Source organism: Falco cherrug, chromosome 4, assembly GCF_023634085.1.
Source record: "Falco cherrug isolate bFalChe1 chromosome 4, bFalChe1.pri, whole genome shotgun sequence".
NCBI classification, from domain to species: domain Eukaryota; kingdom Metazoa; phylum Chordata; class Aves; order Falconiformes; family Falconidae; genus Falco; species Falco cherrug.
Window position 1 is genome coordinate 111,675,615 of NC_073700.1, and position 18,834 is coordinate 111,694,448.

The window sequence follows — 18,834 nt, forward strand, 5'->3', positions numbered from 1 at the left end:
CATCAAGATGTGAACCCTTCACCCATTCTAGAGTTCATTTCTTTTAAGAATCTTTCTATTGAGCATTCACTGACATTACAAGGTCTGTAAATGCTTACATGTCCCTACATTTTCTGGGGTTTCCATGGTCTGAAGCATTAGGAGTAGTATCGTCTTCAACAGTCCATCAAAAATCCCAAGCTTCAAAAACTGGAATTATTTTTTGCCCATGCATTTTCAAATTAATGGTCAGCACTGGCTCCGCTAAGAGCTTGAATGTGTGAATGTTAAACCAAGCTGCCCTGCGCTGTATTTGAGGTGAACAGGTTGAACAGGTCATTAATGTCCTGTGTTCATGTTTCTCATAAGCAAACATCGCTTTGAGAAGCTGCACATCACCAAAGAGTGCTGGTGCACTTGACCGATGGCCTTGAGCTTTTGCAGCTTTGGAAGTTCTTCTCTTCTCTGTTGATTGTTTGCCAGGAAACTGCAGAGATGTTTGGGGATTTTTTGATGAAAAGCTGTGGAATTGCTCATTTTTCTTCCCTAAAAGCAGGCTTGCGTTATTTTTCAACAGGACTAGGATGTGTAGTGATAGACTGAAATATTTTTTTCATGAGTGCATTATACGCAAATGCCACAAATTTCCATGCCTTAAGCTAAATCAGAGGTTTGGAGGAAAAAATCTTACTTAACTTTAAGTTATGCCCTGATTTTTGGCTTTATCTGCTTAATCTCAAGAAGAGATATCATGCTGTGGTCTTCTCTAGTCTACTTCCAGGCTGCCAGGTATGCAGTCCTGCAGGCGAAAGACGTCCTGGAGATAACTGTTCTTGGGGACTATCCGAATGCCACAGGCCACTTTAAATAGATGCATCTCCTTCAAATCAAAATGATTGCAGGCATTTTAACTCCAGAATTGGAATACTGTAACACCCAACAGTGAATGTAGATTTGTACTAGGAGCACTTTGCTGCTGTGGCTGCACTGACAAACACCATCGGGAAGTGATTCCGCAGACTTTCTCATGGAAGGAAGGTAGCTCTCGCTTTGTCTTCGTCACAACGCAGTGTGCCTGGTATGGTGGGTGATGCCTCTTCGTAGGGCTGCATGAGGCACCAGAGCAGAGAACTGGCTGAGTTAGAAATACCCCGGTGGCCTCTGGCCTTTCACAAGCACGATACTTGCACGCTAACTGTTGTATCTGGCTTGTTTGTGATCATCACCCACTATGGCAACACGCTGTTTTGACAAGGATCCCATTTATGAGTACTGTGTTTTAAATTACTGTTGCATTGTGCTTCTATGAAAAATCTCGGTCCCCTTTTACAAATAAATTGACTGTAAATTCCACTTGTGTTTAAGGAACTTCTTGGTTTCCTTTGAGCTCTCTTCGGAGGATGAAAGATGAACATTTGAAGATGTTGTGTGCCGAAAGAGAAGTGTGAAGTTTTTCTGTCCCAGAGGAAGATGATGACGCTGGAAAGAACACAATGAGGAGCCTGAGCGTATGGGAGGTCCTGAATGGTGTAAGTATTTGTTATATTTATCGTTTGTTATATTTAACATAGTACGTTAGATGTAGATTGTGTTTTACAAAGCATTCAAAAAGCAAGTTCTCTCTCTGAGGAGCTTGCTCAATGCCAGAGGAAAGTGAAGGGTTGTCAGTGTTTATCTAATCACGCTTGTGAACGCGTATCAAGTCTAGTTCAGTAACCATTGGATCTATTTCACTCTTACATAAAAGTTCAATGTGTTGCTCAATGAAACATCTGTAGATCTAAATGTGTTTACCCTCATTCATGCCTGAATTCTTGGTGCCCATAATCTCTTTATCAAACTGTTGTCTCACACAGTTCGACATTTAGCCGCGCATCCTCGTTCCGCTTTTCTTGTTGACTGCCTTTCTGTGAATTTATAAATTGCCTACGCATAACCCAAGTCACTTAATGATATTTTTGTGTTTTTTCCTGGATAGCAGTAGTTTCTTTCTGCACTGAGAACAGAAGTTGGGTGGTGTCAGCGGTTATTTTTGCCACTGTATGCAAAATGGCGTAAGAGATAGTACTCCTCATGCTTCGGAGAGCTTTATTTCTACATCAGAGCTTAGAATAGGGAAATACAGCTGGATGTGGGCAGATGCAATTTATATCCCATCTGAATATAATAGACACCTAGACTGTCCAGCTGGAGGGCTTTTACATGTGCTATAATGTGGTAGTACTGCTTAACAAGGCCACTGATGAAAGTATTGTAACTCCATCACCAGATTCAGATGCAAGGCTTCAGTACGTTCCTCTTGGGAGATAACGTTTCATTAGCAGTATATATATGTTGGAAATTTATCTTAGGAGATGAGTAACTAGAAAACCAAAATGCGTTAGGCACCTGCAATAATTATTGTGCGGTTTCATGAAGGTTTTCTAGCTCAAGGATCCTGTAGTGACATGGTAGAGCTGCTGTAGTTTGTCACTTTGGTCATACATTTGGCCTTGCAATCTTGTTGAGAAACCTGAGTATCACTACTCAGAAAGTACCTTATCATTGGGGTTTTGGATCTTTCTTCCTTTCTGGGTGAGTTCTAGCAAACTCCTTTATTGTTCTAAACTAAATTTGTGAAAGGTAACCTCTAATCTTCACTCTTACCACACCACTGCTATTAAAGCAAAAGTATCCTGAGAACCAGGCTGGCTATAAGGCTTTTGATCCTATCACCTGAGGGTTCAAGTGGTCTAAGTCCAACTAGATTTTTCCTTCAGATGGCCAATTAGATGGTTTGGTGTTTTCATTTTAGATTGCTCAAGCAGGATGTGGGAGATGTTGAATCATATCCCTTCCCTATCTAAAGGGATTATGAACCCAGATTTGCTTCTTTACAGGAAAGTCCCCCAACTCCTAAGAATAATCTTGGCCAAGATGTTTTCCAATCCATCTTCTTAAAGTGAACCATTTTTTGTCAGAAAGAGAAGGTCAGGAGTCCGTGTAACACCTTGGTGGGTTGACCCGGACTCCAAGTGATGTTTGCTCAAATATGTAGTACAGGAAATTTGGCCTTTGGGCAGAAATAGAAAGTGATTCCCAGGGAGCACCCTGACCTCAGAGCTGTTGGGTAAGCCTGGACAGGGCTGAGGGCCTTGCTTCCTCTGTGGGCTGCATTTTGAGAGGAAGAAGAGTCGGTCTGTGAGGTGAAACCGAGGAGGGTTGGGTGTTGGATCCTTCCCAGAAAAGGGTCCTGGCTGCCTGGGAGAGACGCTTGCTTTCTGAGGGAAAAAAGCTCCTCTCCCTGGAGCTTCTTGCAGACTGGTGCAAGATCTCCTCATCCAACAAACCCTCCTTGGCAGGGGGTCTGCTCGTGGCTGGCAGGGGAACACTGTGGCTCTGCCTGCCCCAGCCAGGCACTGCTCGCTGTAAAGTCCCTGGTATCATTCGTACCAAATGCAGAATGTACTCCGTTTTCCCCGCTGACGTTAAAAATATATGTGAAACCAAAAGTTAAAAATAAAAACCAGAAGCAGGCTGGCTGAACCACTCAGATCCGAAACCCCCTGGCTCTTCCCTATGCCTGAAGTTATACGTGACAATGGCAATTCTGGTGCGGAGAGGGAACACGCTGGGTATCTCCCTCTGTACTTCAGCTCTGCAGCATCAAACGTCACTCCCTGCTGCTCTTACTTTGATATTCGTCATTGTTATTTAGAAATACATCTTGGGATTTCTATGGTCTACTTTCTTCTGATACTGCTTGTCTGGACTTGTCGGGATGAAGTGCTTGGACTTTTAAAACATGTCTACGTGAATACAGCAACGTGTGTTCTCTTTATTCCGTGTGAATGCAGTAACCGTTGGCAAACGCGAACAGAGAGCAAAGACTTTGGTCAGAAGTGCAGGCACTTTTAGGAAAGGATAAATTAACTTTTGTGTTTCATTTCAGTGCTTTCATTATGTGCTTGTAATAGTCTATACAAAATTTCTGGTGTGACGCTGCATGTTTTATACATTTTGTGAAATTGCTACTTTCAAAAATTTTATATTCTACTAATTTTTTTAAGTCATATGTAAGACATCCCTTGGATACTGCTATGCATCTGTTTAGCTATTACTTTGTCTCCTATTTAGCCTGGGTGCCACATACCTGTTTAGTAAAATCTGCTCTTTTCTGCCTGACATTTAACATGTGGTTCCACAACTGTTATGAGCTGATATAGAATCATAGAATTGTTTAGGTTGGAAAAGACCTTTAAGGTCATCACGTCAAACCATTAACCTAGCACTGCCTAGTCTACCATGTCCCCAAGTGCCACATCTACACCCCTTTTAAATACCTCCAGGAATGGTGACTCAACCACTTCCCTGAGCAGCCTGTTCCAGTGCTTGACAACCCTTTTGGTGGAGGAATTTTTCCCAATATCCAATCTAAATCTCCCTGGTGCAACCTGAGGCCATTGTCTCTTGTCCTATCGCTTGTTACTTGGGAGAGGAGACTGACAGCCACCTCGCTACAGCCTCCTTGCAGGCAGTTGTAGAGAGCAGTAAGGTCTCCCCTGAGCCTCCTTTTCTCCAGGCTGAACAGCCCCAGTTCCCCCAGCTGCTCCTCAGAAGACTTGTGCTCCAGACCCTTCCCCAGCTTTGCTGCCTTTTTTCTAGACACGCTCCAGCACCTCAGCGTCCCTCTTGCAGTGAGGGGCCCAAACTGAACCCGGTATTCGAGCTGTGGCCTCACCAGTGCCGAGTACAGGGGGACGATCAGTCCCCTAGTCCTGCTGGCCACACAGTTTCAGATCCAAGCCAGGCTGCTGTTGGCCTTCTTGGCCACCTGGGCACACTGCTGGCTCATGTTCAGCTGGCTGTGGACCAACACCCCAGGTCCTTTCCCACCAGGCACTCTCAGCCACTCCTGCCCGAGCCTGTAGCTCTGTGGGGCTGGTGTGACCCAGGTGCAGGACCCGCGCTCAGCCTTGCTGAAGCTCACACAGTGGCCTCGGCCATCGGCCCAGCCTGCCCAGCCCCCTCTGCAGAGCCTCCTGCCCTCAGCAGATCAACTCTCCCGGCCAGCTTGGTGTCACCTGCAAACTGACTAAGGGTGCACTCGATCCCCTCATCCAGATCGTTGATAAAGACATTAAACAGGCCTGGCCCCAGCACAGAGCCCTGGGGAACACCCCTTGTGACCGGCCACCAGATGGGTTGAGCTCCATTCACCACCGCTCCTTGGGCTCGGCCGTTCAGCCAGTGTTTTACCCAGTGCAGAGCGCACCCGTCCAAGTCATGAGCAGCCAGTTTCTCCAGGAGAATGCTGTGGGAAACTGTGTCAAAGGCTTTGCTAAAGTCTAGGTGGACAAAATCGACAGCCTTTTCCTCATCCACGAGGTTCGTCACCTTGTCATAGAAGGAGGTCAAGTTGGTCAAGCAGGACCTGCCTTTCATAAACCTATGCTGGCTGGGCCTGATCACCTGGTTGTCCTCTATGTCTCGTGATGGAATTCAAGGTGATCTGCTCAATAACCTTCCCCATGTCTGAGGGCAGACTGACAAGCCTGTAGTTCCTTGGATCCTCCTTCTGGCCCTTCTTATAGGTAGGCATCACATTGGCTAACCTCCAGTCACCTGGGACCTCCCCAGCTAGCCAGAACTGCTGATAAATGATGGACAGTTGCTCAGTGAGCTCCTCCACCAGCTCTCCCAATACCCTTGGGTGGATCCCATTTGGCCCCATAGGCTTGTGTGTGTCTAAGTGGTGTGGCTGGTCGCTGACCATTTCCCCTTGGATTGTGGGGGCTTCATTCTTCTCTGTGTCCCTGTCTGCCAGCTCAGGGGCTGGGTACCCCGAGAACACCTGGTCTTACTGTTAAAGGAGTTACAGGCAAAGAAGGCATTAAGTACCTCAGCCTTTTCCTCATCCTTTGTCACTATGTTCCCCCCTGCATCCAACGAAGGATGGCAATTCTTCTTAGCCCTCATTTTGTTGCTGATGTATTTACAGAAGCAGTTTTTGTTGTCTTTCATGGCAGTAGCCAGATTAAGTTTTAGCTGGGCTTTGGCCCTTGTAATTTTCTAATTTTCTCCCTGCATAACCTCATGACATCCTTATAGTCCTCCTGAGTTGTCCGCCCCTTCTTCCAAGGGTCATAAAGTCTCCCTTTTTTCCCCAAGTTCCAGCCAAAGCTCTGGATCATCACCATCGTTAACCTCTAGACAATCAGAATGCTCCCTAACATACAGGGCTACCCACCACCTCTCCTTCCTTGCCTATCCCTTCTGAAGAGGTTACAGCCATCCATCGCAGCACTCCGGTTGTGCAAGGCAGCCCGCTGTGTTTCTGTCATACTATGTCATAGTTTTCCTGCTGCACAACGGCTTCCAGCTCCTCCTGTTTGTTGCCCGTGCTGTGTGCGTTGGTGTAGATGCACTTCAGTTGGGCTGTTGATCCTGCCACCTTTTTCTGGGCAGAAACCCTAATTCCTGCTTTACCGTTCTCAGGTGCTCCCTGGTTTCTAATGCATCAATAACCCTTGCGTCTTTGTTACCGCATAGATCTCCACCCCCTACCTCCACTGAGGTGGCAGACCAAAGGACCTAGCTAGCACACTATCCCTCCAACACTGGTGTGCCCCCCTCATCTTATCTGTAGTGAGCCTGGTTTTATCCCTTTCTCCCTTCAAATCCAGTCTAAAGCTCTTTCAATGAGCCCTTGAACAAAAGCTAACTCTTGGGGAGTGGGAATGTGCTTCCAAATGGGTACCAATGTGAGAAAGGTGCTACCAAAAAGTGTCACTGCCAGTCCGTAGTCTGACTTCTGCCCCGAGTCACTTTTTCTCACCACCTCCCATGTGTGTCAGACTGGGGAGAGGATGTAGTTCGAAACTAAGCCACTAAAGGAATTTAATAAAAAACAGTTTTCATTGGGATCTGTTCTGTGATCTGAGTCACTGTGTGTCTGCTCAAATGCATGTGTCAGTATGATGGAGGCAGCTGCAATGCCTGACTCCTAGGGCTATATCAATAACAAATTAAAATTACTGTGGCTTTGTGCTGAAGATGAAAAGTGCTTCACCTCATCTCAAAACATTCACCTCTCCAAAGCAACACATACTCTTGAAATCAGATTTAAAAAAATGGAAAGTTTTAAGACATTGACTTGTTCATCACTTTTTATTACCAGGCAAACCTAGCAGCCAAATTCAATTTCAATTCATGAGGACTTTCATCTCCCCACCTGCTTTCAGCTCCAGATTATATTTTGGACCTGTTTGCTGTTCCCTGAATGGTCTTTTTAGCCAGCCCTACCCCCTTGCCCATGGAAAGACATTGCACATGTTTTATGTTGTTGTAACTCCACTGATTTTGGCAGGGCTTCTCATCCCTAATGAAAGAGAAAAGAGAGTCAAGCAGAAGAGTTTTGCAGCCACAGATCACTGTCAGTGCATGCTTTGCCATCTGAAAGGGTAAGGCCACAGCTGATAATTTTTTCTACTAAGCAATGCGATGGGGTTGCAGGATCCTTTAGACTGCAGATTTCATGACCTCCGAACCTCTGGAAAGCAGAGCTTTTGCAAGGAGCATTGGTATGCAGATAGATGGTGTAGCCAGAGCTCCCACTGCTCTTGGTCTACCGAGAAACTCTGTAGAATCAAAAGCCTACAAACAGCAAAACAAAGCTGATGTTTTCTGGCTTCTGAGGATGATAAGAAATGCATGGGAGGCTCCTTTAACATCTCTAGAATTCCATCATTTTTTGTTTCATAGCTTCTTTATTGTGGCCTTCCTGAGAAAATTCTTGTATATTGTTTCAGAGAACTGGTCACAGGGGTAATGCAAATAACTGCTTCTCAAAAGAGAGAGATCAGTGTCACACAGAGGAAAAGCTGTTTTAAAACTTTCTCAGTGGTGTGGTAAAGTTACTGTAAGGGGGTAAACTCAATGACAACATTTCTTTCTATTGAACTCATTATGAACCTGGCACTTTTTTTCGTGTAAAAGACAGACAAATGGATAAAGTTGGAAGTGGCTTCTAGCCCTCCTACTCTCTGTACAATTTGTTCACCCTCTTCTGAGCCTCATCTCCTTCTCAAGCATCGAGAAAACTTCTCTGAAAGTAGTACTATCAGAACAAAGTCTGGCACAGGAAGAAATAGATCTAATTTTTTGAGCTGCCACAAGGAAGAAAGCAAGTCAGATCATATCAGAAAAGGAGGAACATTAGATGATATCTGCTTGAAAAGCTTTGCTTGCCATTGACGTGGGAGACTTCTTTGCCAGGGGACAAAGTCACTCTGCCTGTTCTGCAACTTATTCCTTTGAGTTAGCCCCTTAAGCGCTAGTAATCTTGACATAGCCTGGAGTAACAAGAAGAGTGTAGGGATTAAATGTCACAAAGTACACAACGGGACCATGACATTTCATAATTCCAAAAGTCCCAGGTTTTTTTGAATAACAAGCTTTTTGTTTTGAAATAAATTTTCTGTGGCCACTTGCTAGAAGTGATACTTTCTTTCAAAGATTTTGAAATAGATGATTGTTTTTTAATTTGAAAAAAATGTTCAAACATTTTTAATTGGTTCAATAAGGGCCTTTTCCTGAATAGCTCCTCCTGTCATCTGTAGGAAGCTGTAGTCCCACAGTACAGTGTCTTTTGATACTCCTGAAGTTTGCTATTAATTCCCTATTGATATGTATGTTTATTGTAACCTCAAACAACCACCCTACCCCGCGCTTAGGTTCTCTTTCACCAGAATGTCTTTTCCCCCAAATCACCTTTTGCCTGGGATGTTCTTTGTGCAGATGCGGCAGGCTGCCTTTCAGTGTTAATACAGCATCACACCAGAGTGCAGACAATTTCAGGTAGCCCTGACTTTGACCTGGGCTGAAAAAGCCATGGGATGCCATTTTCTTGGTTAGCATCAGACAATATTTATTTTTTTCCTGGTAAAGCACTGGCAAAGTCCTTTGGAGCAGTTTCTGCAGGTATTTATTCTACCTCTGCTCTTTCCTGTTTTATTTTTCTCATTTGTCTTTGGTTTCGTACTTCTAACCTGCCATTCTCAAGCAAGAGTTTATCAGGAAGAAAAAGGTCGCATGAAAAGCATCCTTAAGTTAAACTGCTGCAAGGCAAGGCTACTCTGCAGTCTTGTAAAAGATATATGAGTGACAGTTTTGCATCAGCTTCATTTTTTTCCCTTCAGTAACCTGGAATGGTTTTACTAAACCAGAAGTTATTTACATGAAATAGAAAATAGTCCTTTTTAGCTGAGAATGCTCTGAAAAATCAGGAGTGGTCCCTGGCACCTCCAAATTGCAGGACAGATCGCTGTGACGGCTGCTCAGCCTTCTTGTCTTGACTGCAAGCTGAATTAGAAATGAAAGCCCAGAATGTTGGGGCTTTTTTTGTGCTAAAATTGGGCACATTTGAAGAGGTGGCTATTTACAAACTTACTGTATATTAGGTGACATGTAACTGATGGCTGCAGGGGACCTTCAGCTCATGATGTCGCTTGCTCTGGAACTTGGTAGCAATGTTGTGTGGGTGACGTTACACCTCAAACGTAAATGCCCCGGGGCCAGGGGCTGCCGGTTTGGGGGGGGGTTGGGGGCCTGCCTGCGTCATGCTGCAGGGCCTGCTCCGTGCCCAGCGCTGCCACAAAGCAGATAGTTAAGAAGCCACAGTGACAGACATCCTGAACCACAGCTCCCGTCATCCCCAGTATCACCTTCAGTGACACAGCCGGCCTCTTCCTGATGCAGAAGAGGAGCATAATTTTTTCCTATTTAATTTATTTATTCCTATTATAGCACATACATTTCTATATGCTATAGACAGTATTTGTGCTGTACTGTAGGTGGTTAGCTGTGCTGTACGTCAGCTATACTGACAGCGACAGGAGCAAGGGGGAGCTGGAGCTGGCAAGCGGCAGCATTCCTACCCTGTCGCTTTTACGTCATTTCTCTCTGCTGACTTGTAACTTTCCAGTCTTCTGCATTTTATACGTTACAGTTAGTTTACAGTACTGATAAATCTAATTTTTGACGATTCATACCGTGTAGGTGCCATTTTTCCTAACCAAATAGCAGTGCCCACAAAATTTAGCTTTTAAGCTTAGGGTTATTACCATTGAGCTGCAACAGAAGGTTGGGGTTATGCTTGTTGGCAGTTTTTTCTTGTGTAATGTTTTGGGGTTTTTTTAATGGTGGTTTTGTAAGGGACTGAGCAGATGAAAAGAGTTAGGTCTGGTTTAGATTGTTAGCATGACATTTCAGAATTTCCACTCGACATGCAATAGGACATTATAGATTGTTTTGAGCAGAGGGTCAGAGATTTTATTTAAGACTGCATTTGAACTTAGAAAGTGGAACTGTTTAAATGTGGAATGTGACTTTAAAATTTTTTAAAAATCTATTTCTACATGTACATTTCTTAAAGATTACAGGAGAAAAGACTTTCTTATATAGGCATCTCTTGTACCAAGGGATTTTTGCCACTTCGAAAAGTATTTAAGAAGAGTTCAAGAAAATTGTGAAGAGGCCAACAAAATCCATCTTGTTGATATTCCCCATATTGCAAAACTATTTTAGCTACGGGTATTATAATAGCAGTGCTGGTAACTGTTTTGCTGGGAATGCTGATTGAAAAGGATAACACGACTGGGGTAAACAGACATGTCTGAACAAATAAAGAGATTAGAAGGAAACTGAAATCTTGCCTATTGGTAGCTAACTCCTCATCCATGATTTCACATCTGCTCACTGTTTTTCCACCTAGTAAATCCAGAAATGAAACTACAGAGCAATGGCAGCACTCTGGATCCCCGTGACCTAACAGATAAGCTCTCTGACATTAGAGGTATAGCCGAAGAAATTACTGCCTCCACAGCTATGAACATACTGCCAGTATTTCTCAGTGTGTCTCTTTTTGCACACTTTTGGGATGACCGTAAGTCATTCTGGATCTCAAGTGTGTCCTCACTTTTCTGCCTCTTCTGCTGTTCAAGATACAGTGAGTCTGGCGTTTTTCCAGAAAAAAACTCCTGGATATTGTGAGGCAAAGTCTGCCTATGAATTTTGGCAGGACTGGTACATGGAAGCACAGCCCTGGTAGCAAGTATTCTTAGTTTCAAACCTCTCATGAGGACAAAACCATCTGTATGAAGAAAAGCAGACCTGGGCCCTTTAGTTAAGCAGGTGGAGAGAGGAGGTGACCCAGGGGATCTTACACAGTTGACTGCAACAGTATGCAAAGATCTCAAGAAAATTTTGAATGAAAGGACAAGCAGAGGTTGGGAAGGGAACAGGATAAAGTGAAACCTGACTTTAGTGTTGGATGGTGTCAGCTCAACAGAGTCTTTGAAAATCTATTTCCTACACAAAGGAAACATGTTTCCTTCCTGGGAATTTCAGTTAAGCCTTTTCATGCAGTCTTGTGGGATGCAGTGATGAGGGAGCTGCGAGAAAACAGGGATTAGGTGTGCACAGGGCTGGCTAAAAGGCAGAGCGCACTGCGAAGTGTTAATAAGTAAGCGGTGAGGAAGGAATTCATAAGCTGGGTGTGGTGGTGGCACAAATATGCTGTATGGAAACAATTGTGGAAGGGGAGGACCCTGGTGTATAAGGTGGATGTGCTGCTAATGTGATCTTAAAGTGGTCTGGTGAGGTACATTCAGCAGGAAAGAGGGAAGCTTACTGCCCTGATTCAAAGACGTTTGTAAGATTTCGTTTAAATTTTGCTTATTCTTCTAATTGCCTACGTTACAAAGATGGACTGAGACTGAGGGTGCCCAGGGTGGTCAGAGGGATGGAGAGCTTTGTGCCGGTAAGGAGCTGGGGGACCCTGTGCTGGAAAGGAGCTGGGAAGTGGACACTGTTTAGTCGAGCAAAGAAGCCTCAGAGGGGACCAAGACTGCTTCCTATTAGCAGTGTAAATACCAGAGAGGGTACCAATGAACACACGGGACTAACCTAGCTGTGAATAGAAATGTGTGTTTCAAATGAGAAAGTGCTTTCCAACCATGGCACAAATTTTCTAACTAGAAAAAAAGTTTCACAGTAGGATTGGTCAAGCGCTGGCACAGGTGCCCAGAGGCTGTTGAATCTCCATCCCTGGAGGTGCACAAAGCTTGACTGGACGAGACACTGAGCAACTTGATCCCACTTTGAACGGGACGTTTAAGTAAGGGGGTGGCCTAGATGATGTCCAGGGGTGCCTTCCACCTGCATGATCCTGTGCTCCATTAGAATGAAAAAGCTGCCAGGCACCTTTCACAACACATCAGTGAGAAGCAGAAGGAGAGAAAGGAAAAGTCCTCAAAACCCAAAATGCTGTCAAGGCAGGCAGGCAGGAAAGAAACCTGAGGACCAGGGTGCTCTTTGCAGGCTGTGGGCCTTACATGGAAGAAGTTCAGGGACAAGACAGAACATATCTTGCCATCTTTTTCAGCATTTGGGTCTCACAGCTTATCAATAATGCCTTCTCAGAATTTTTTGATACAGAGGTACTTCATAAATTATTTGTTTGTTGTCTTTATCACTCATTTCCTCAACATATTTTTCACAAGATTCAGGGTATTTTTCAGGAGAGCTGAGAATGGCCAAGTAATGAAAAAAAGAGGTGCTGAGAGTTGGAAAAAATCTTAGTTTTCTATGAAACTAGTACAGCTGAGGCAGTATGAGGATGTAAAAAAGGAGTGGGGGGGAAAGGAGAGGATCAAAAGAGAATTAAAGGGAAGAAGGAGAAAGAGCAGACCAGAAGAAGTCCAGATTTGCTAAAGAGATGCGCAAAACTGAATTTCTTTGGCAGGTTCAATGGCACAGCCTCTCACAAATAATTTAGAAAGTGAAATGAGGTTGGGAAGCAAATTTGACCTGACTTTTATTTTTGAATCATGGAATTACAGATCTTGCAAAAGACAGGGCACTAGCCTGGGCAGTCAGCAACAATTTGACTCGGCCCTCCCTAACTCTTCCTCTTTCCCGGTGAGCCTCCTGGCAGGACTATCTGTAGGGGAAAAAGGCAGTTTATTCATCAGGCCCATTCATCCCTGAGAACAGCAGGAACTCAATTTTCTGTCAGTGTCATTCCACTGAAATAAATGCAGGCAATTTGGCTCCTAGGCTAGTAGACCTACTATTAACACAGAAACACATGCACAAGGACTGGGCTGATACTTTACATAGCTTAACAGAAACATTATAATTGGATGCCCAGGAAAACATATTTTTAAAAACAATATTATTTTTTTTTTTACATTGAAGTAACAGGCAAAAAATAAGCATAGAAGTGAAAAACCGGGTAATGTAAAACATATTTTCATGTGAAAGGCTATCTTAGTCACTGCTTTTGTTTGTATCTGAAAAGGAAAATTTCATATGCTTTTGGTAATCTGTAGATTGAGCTACAACTGTTCCTTCTGATGCTAAAGAGGTACACAATAAGTTGTGTGATTTCCAGTGACTAAGCCTCAGCATGCCCTAAGGTATGTATCCAAAATATAAGTATAAACCTTCATTGAGTCATGGTCCAGTTCTCCTGGTATGGCCAATGGGATGCACCCTAAAAAGCTGCAAGTCTTAATGTCTGTACACCTGCAAGGTGCAAGACAGTGTATAAAACACGAGAGATGTATACAATTCGGGATCCTCTCCCTGTAGCTTTTCTCTGGTTTTGCACGTGAATGCACTGCTTCAGCCTTTCACGGAGAGCCAGGGAAGGGCTTTCTGTCTCCTGGTACCCTGCAGTCTGCTGCCTCTCAGGTCTCCATTGCGTGGGTGACCCAGGTCACTTGCAGCACACACACAAATGTCACTGCTCTCAGCCTGCGTTGCGATCTCTGCACACTGTGTGTGGGGGGGCCATGTACAGGGGGGCTGCTTGCTGAGGTGGCAGATGCCCTGGTCTCCTAGAACGGTCACGGGCAGGGTGACAGGTCTGGGCATTGAAACAAAAACCTCCCCGGGGAAAATCTTTGAACTGTTTGGAAATGCCCTGGGTGTTCATAGCCCAGAGGCAGGCAGCTGCGCATGAGCTGGCATGTCTCTAGTGGCTCGAAGACCCAGAAGGCATCAGGCACTTTCAGTTGGATTGCCTGACACCCGAGAACATGGCCATGGAGAAGTATGCTAGCTTGGCACTTGGACACTGCAAGAGAGGCCAAGTGGAAAATGAAACATGTCCATGCTTGTACAGAAGAGGAATTCTCAAATGCTTTCTTCTGCTTGTCTCATGCACTTGTTTCCTTTTTCCACTATGGTCAACACAGAGTAGCTGTCTCATAAGCGAGCACCTCAGTCAGCTGCAGATGTTCACCTCTGATAATGCCTTTACATTGCACACGTTTCCTGTCAGGACATGCTGTCCTTCTCACCACAGTTAGAGTTGGTAGGACTGATACTCTAGGTGGCTAAACATTTGCTTTACATCCTTCTCTGACCCCTCTGGTCTCTGAGGATCAACTCTTGAATACATCCTTGCTACTACCCCTTCCAATATCTCCTTTCAGCTTTAGGAGTGCTCTGTCACAAGAAGTCTCTGCAATTATCTCCTGCAGTGTGGTTTCTGCATCTATCTCCTGCTTTGGATCCCAAAGAGCTTCCCCTATCTGATCCACCTTTGCCAGGCGGACTGGTTGTCCTCCACTCCTGAGCCCTCTGGCTGTGGCTTGTCTCTTAGCGGAGGATGCAACGTGCAAGACAGTGCTGCTGCCAAAAACCAGTGAAGGAAAACTACTACCTCTGGGATGGCAAGGACTGCTCTGCAGGGGCTTGAATGCAGTGCCGGACCTGACTGCCGCTGCCTTGCAAAGACCAGTGCCACCTCAGGAGGTAAGGGTCACGGTCGGTGCATGGTCCTCTGTGGAGAGGAAGAGAGAGAAAGATGTTTGGTCTGAACTCAGTGTGTGCAGAGGCAGCAAAGGGGAGGGAGTGCCTGGGGATCAGGTTGGAAGCGAGCCCCCAGGGACTGGGGGAGGTTTCATCCAAGCACTATATGAAGACTCAGCCATTGGCAGCATCACCAACCTCATGTGGGCTGCGCGGTGGATGGACCTCAGGGACCTCAGACACATCTAACAAGCAGGGATAATTACTACAGATGGCAGCTGTGTTCCTGAAGTGCATTCACTGGGGGAGGCCAACATTGCTTCAGGTGAAGGAGAGATTTGAATGCTGAGGGAAAGAGAAGAACGAATAAAATGGCAGGCTGTGTTCCTACTCGTAAAGATGCCAGAGGGTGTCCCTGGGCAAGGAGACTCAAGCCTCTGTGTCATTCACTTATCAAAAGATACCTGCCCCCACTTCAGGCTAGGGCAAATATCACTTTCCAAACCAGTTTTTTGGTATGGTTTTGGGGGTTAGGACCAATCAATGACCACTCCTAACAGGCAGTTTGTGAGCACCCATTCTGGAAGGTGAAATGGTTTAATCATGTGAATATGGGCTTCAGTGCCTGAGAATGGTTTTAGTCACGCTTAAATCACCAGCAAAGTTGTAGCATTAGATGTTTTTGGCACCTAACTTAGGGCGAGCAAATCCTGGCCAAACTGCCTAAGAAACGGGAAAGCCTGGGCATGAAGTTATTGAACCAATCTACTGCATTCAGTGATGACTTGTGTGGTTCCTACCTTGTAATCACCCCAAGCCAGACCTGTACTTACCACCTTTGCCATGCACTGCCACAGCTTTTTTTGTTGTTTTTCTGACCAGTTGTGCCAAATTACAGCTGTGGCACTCTACAGCGGCCAACAGGTGCCGTGTAGCAAGGACCCGTAGCCTAGACGCACCACCAGAAGGCACAACCCAGGTCTGCAACCCACCGCTGGGACCTGCCCCTCTCATGCCACCCAGCAGAGACCTGGTTGCATCACCTAAAGTGCCAGATGCGTCCCCCATTGTGTCTCTCAGGGGAAGGACTGTCAGTGACACTGGATGCAGGACAGTCTCCCTGGGCAAGAAGACCGGGGACAGTGTGGAGCTTGAAACGTTGGGAACATTTGGCTGCACAGAGCTTTTTCAGGAGATTCCGGCCTGAGCGAACATGTAGTGAGCAAGGTCTTTGCCAAAATCCCCTTGTAAAAGGGGGCCAGTCGAGGATGCGCTGCCAGGTGTGGAAGTCCAAGTGGCTGTTGGAGCTTCTGGGTCAGATTTTGCTGTGCTGATGTCTGGATGACAGGCATTATAATAACGCATCAGTTGCTTCAGTGTAATTACCTGGGTTGCAAGCATAGGCTCCAGTAAGCACAGACTCCATAGCCTCAAGGTCAGGGATGTTTGTGCTTCAGTTAAGCAGTTAAATTAAATTTAAATTTTAGAATAATAATAACAACAACAAGAATAGTATTTTATTATATATTTATTATATGTAATATATAATATTTATAATATAAATAAATTTAAATAAAAATGTTAAAAAAAGACAACAGTTAAATGCACGCAGAAGTTAAAATGTATGCCTAAGATCCATTGAAATTGAATTCACGCTTTAAATGTTTTCTTGATCCTGCTTAGTCCAGTCACTATTTCTTTATCACCTCATGAAATCATTCTCTCCAGGCTAAGCTAGACTCACAGCCTTGTAATTTAGGGACCAGACTTTACACCTGAATGCCTAAAAATATCAAAATAACTGTAAAAAATTCAAGCTACACAACTTGATTTTTCACCTCTGCTATACACAGTGAAGGAACAGCAGAAAAAAATGAAAGAAAAATTATTAGGAGAGATGTTTGCCCTCCAGCTGGACTATGTTTTTGTAAAAGCAGTAATTTGTGTCAAAGTGATCTAAACAGAGAAATCAGCAAAGGAAATTAAAACTGTCATTCTCTGACATACAATACCACATGAAGAATGCAGAACAGCTGTAAGCTAAATAAGCCACCTAATACTTAATTCTTCATGTTGTTCTTTTTGCAGACTTCACAATAGTGTTCCAGCCTATGGTTCTTGTCTGGCAATTAAACGGTTAGTGCTGGTAAATGATTTCTGGCACTTAAAAATGTATTTTTCATATTCTTTTGAAAAAGAAACAGGATAAACTGTAACTGCTTTTGGAAAGTGCATTGCTAAGTCTTCTGAGAAAGGAAAATGCAATTTCCAGGCCCCAGACCTAGAAAAGCAAAACGTGAAACAAACTCACTTGCATGTTACGTGCATGTTTTTGGAGAGCAAGTTTTCCTTATTATTCTTTCCACTTCAGCTAGACATGTAAGTTAATGCATACCTTAAAAATGAAATTGAAGAAAAAAAAAAAAAAGAGACAACATCCCTCCAACCAATTCAATCAAACCCTTTTCTCATTTTGGCCTGTCTGCTTACATAGTTTTAGAAAAGAAGATCTTGGCAAGCGAAGAAGCTAAAGTTTTCCCATTTTAAAGCACTTTATCCTTCTTCCATTTTCACTGTCATTTCAGGCAAGTTTACTTAGACAATACAAGAACTATTTCCTGGACTTTCTTGGAGCTGCTAAAACACATCCCTCTGCCCCTCACTCCACAAAAAAGATCCACTTCATGCCCTGCATTGAACGGATCTTACTGTGACAAACATTTTCAGTACCTTCTCCTTTGGACTTGAAGATGCAAATATCATACAGGAGTCTCTGTGCAAGTCAGCTAAGGAAATGCTTTCTTTACCACTGCTCCAAAATGGAAAAAAAATACCCTCCCCAATCCCTTAGGACAAAATGGCAGTGCACGCGCAGGCTGCTGCACCAGCCCGGGTGCCAAAGGGGCTGACAGGGAAGGATTCTGCCTAGAGATAGGAAGAGCAAAAAGATCCTCACCTCTTTTTTCACCCCCTACTTAAGCCTCTTCAGACAAACTCGCCACCTTTCTATTCTATTTCCCAGCCTCCTAAAGAAGGAAATTCGATTAGTGAATCCCATTTGTCCGCTTCTGTTCTGTACTGCAGGTGGTTTCACAGCATCAGTCCAATTGGGAGGGTACAATAGCAGCGTTGTCACCCTCACACCATGCCTTAAACAAGCATCCCAGAGAGCAAGAGGCTAAATGCATAATAAATATGTATTTATTCCTACATTTGCTTTACTGATTTTGAGCCTCTGGGGTGTATTTATATGTTTTTCAAACTCCTATCTATCAAAAGACCCGACATTGGTTTGTTATTGTTGTCATTATTACTATTACTACGACTACTATATGTATATATATACTACTACTACATAGAATATATGTAAAAGTCCAGTCCACCTGAAGGACTTTGAGGTTATTATGGCTCTAGTAACAGTATCACCCATACTGAAACTCTTAATAAAGTACAGGTAGCTCATGAGGCTCTAAAGTGAATGAGACTGTAAAGAAAGGCTTGCCCTCAACGTGCTTGTAGTCATTCTCCCTGAAGATAAATTGCCTGAAGAGGAAATTACAAGGCAGCTAGATTTGCTATTTTATTTCAATATAAAACGTGCAGGGAACACTACTGGCATAGCAAAGTTAAACACCTTGTCAAGCAAGCATAAGGACCTCAGGCCATCCTCCAGCTGAGGAAACATCTTTGCTGCCATCAGGCTAGTATTGCTGGGTTTGCTCCGTCAAATCTCAAATCTTTCTGTTCTCTTTCTGCCATTCATGCTACTTAATGCACAGTAAAGATTAATGAAAGTCATATAACTTCCGAGAACTGAAAATTCCTCAAGAAAAGTATAATTCTGCTTCCTGGTTGCATTCAGTCTTCTGTTGTGTGAGGGAGTCTGATGATCCATTCAATAATGTTCCTAGTGTGTTTGGTAATTAGTAGAGAGATTTTCAAAAGCATGAATAACAGCGATAAGGCCTTCTCCCATGCGTGTTACAACTGTTCTTGATCAAATTTCTGAAACCAGGGTGCTTTCTTTGCTCTTCTCTGGGCTTCTGCCCAGGC

The 18,834-nt window shown here is 44.2% G+C and overlaps 1 long non-coding RNA gene across 1 annotated transcript in view; it reads left to right on the forward strand.

Annotated features, from left to right (window-relative positions):
• Positions 1–18,834, forward strand: part of LOC114017698 (uncharacterized) — a 40,080-nt gene that overhangs the window by 4,795 nt on the left and 16,451 nt on the right. Inside the window, exons 4-5 of the long non-coding RNA XR_008731658.1 lie at positions 1,345–1,508; positions 7,328–14,784. This is a non-coding gene — a long non-coding RNA (uncharacterized LOC114017698). The remainder of the gene's footprint in view (positions 1–1,344; positions 1,509–7,327; positions 14,785–18,834) is intronic.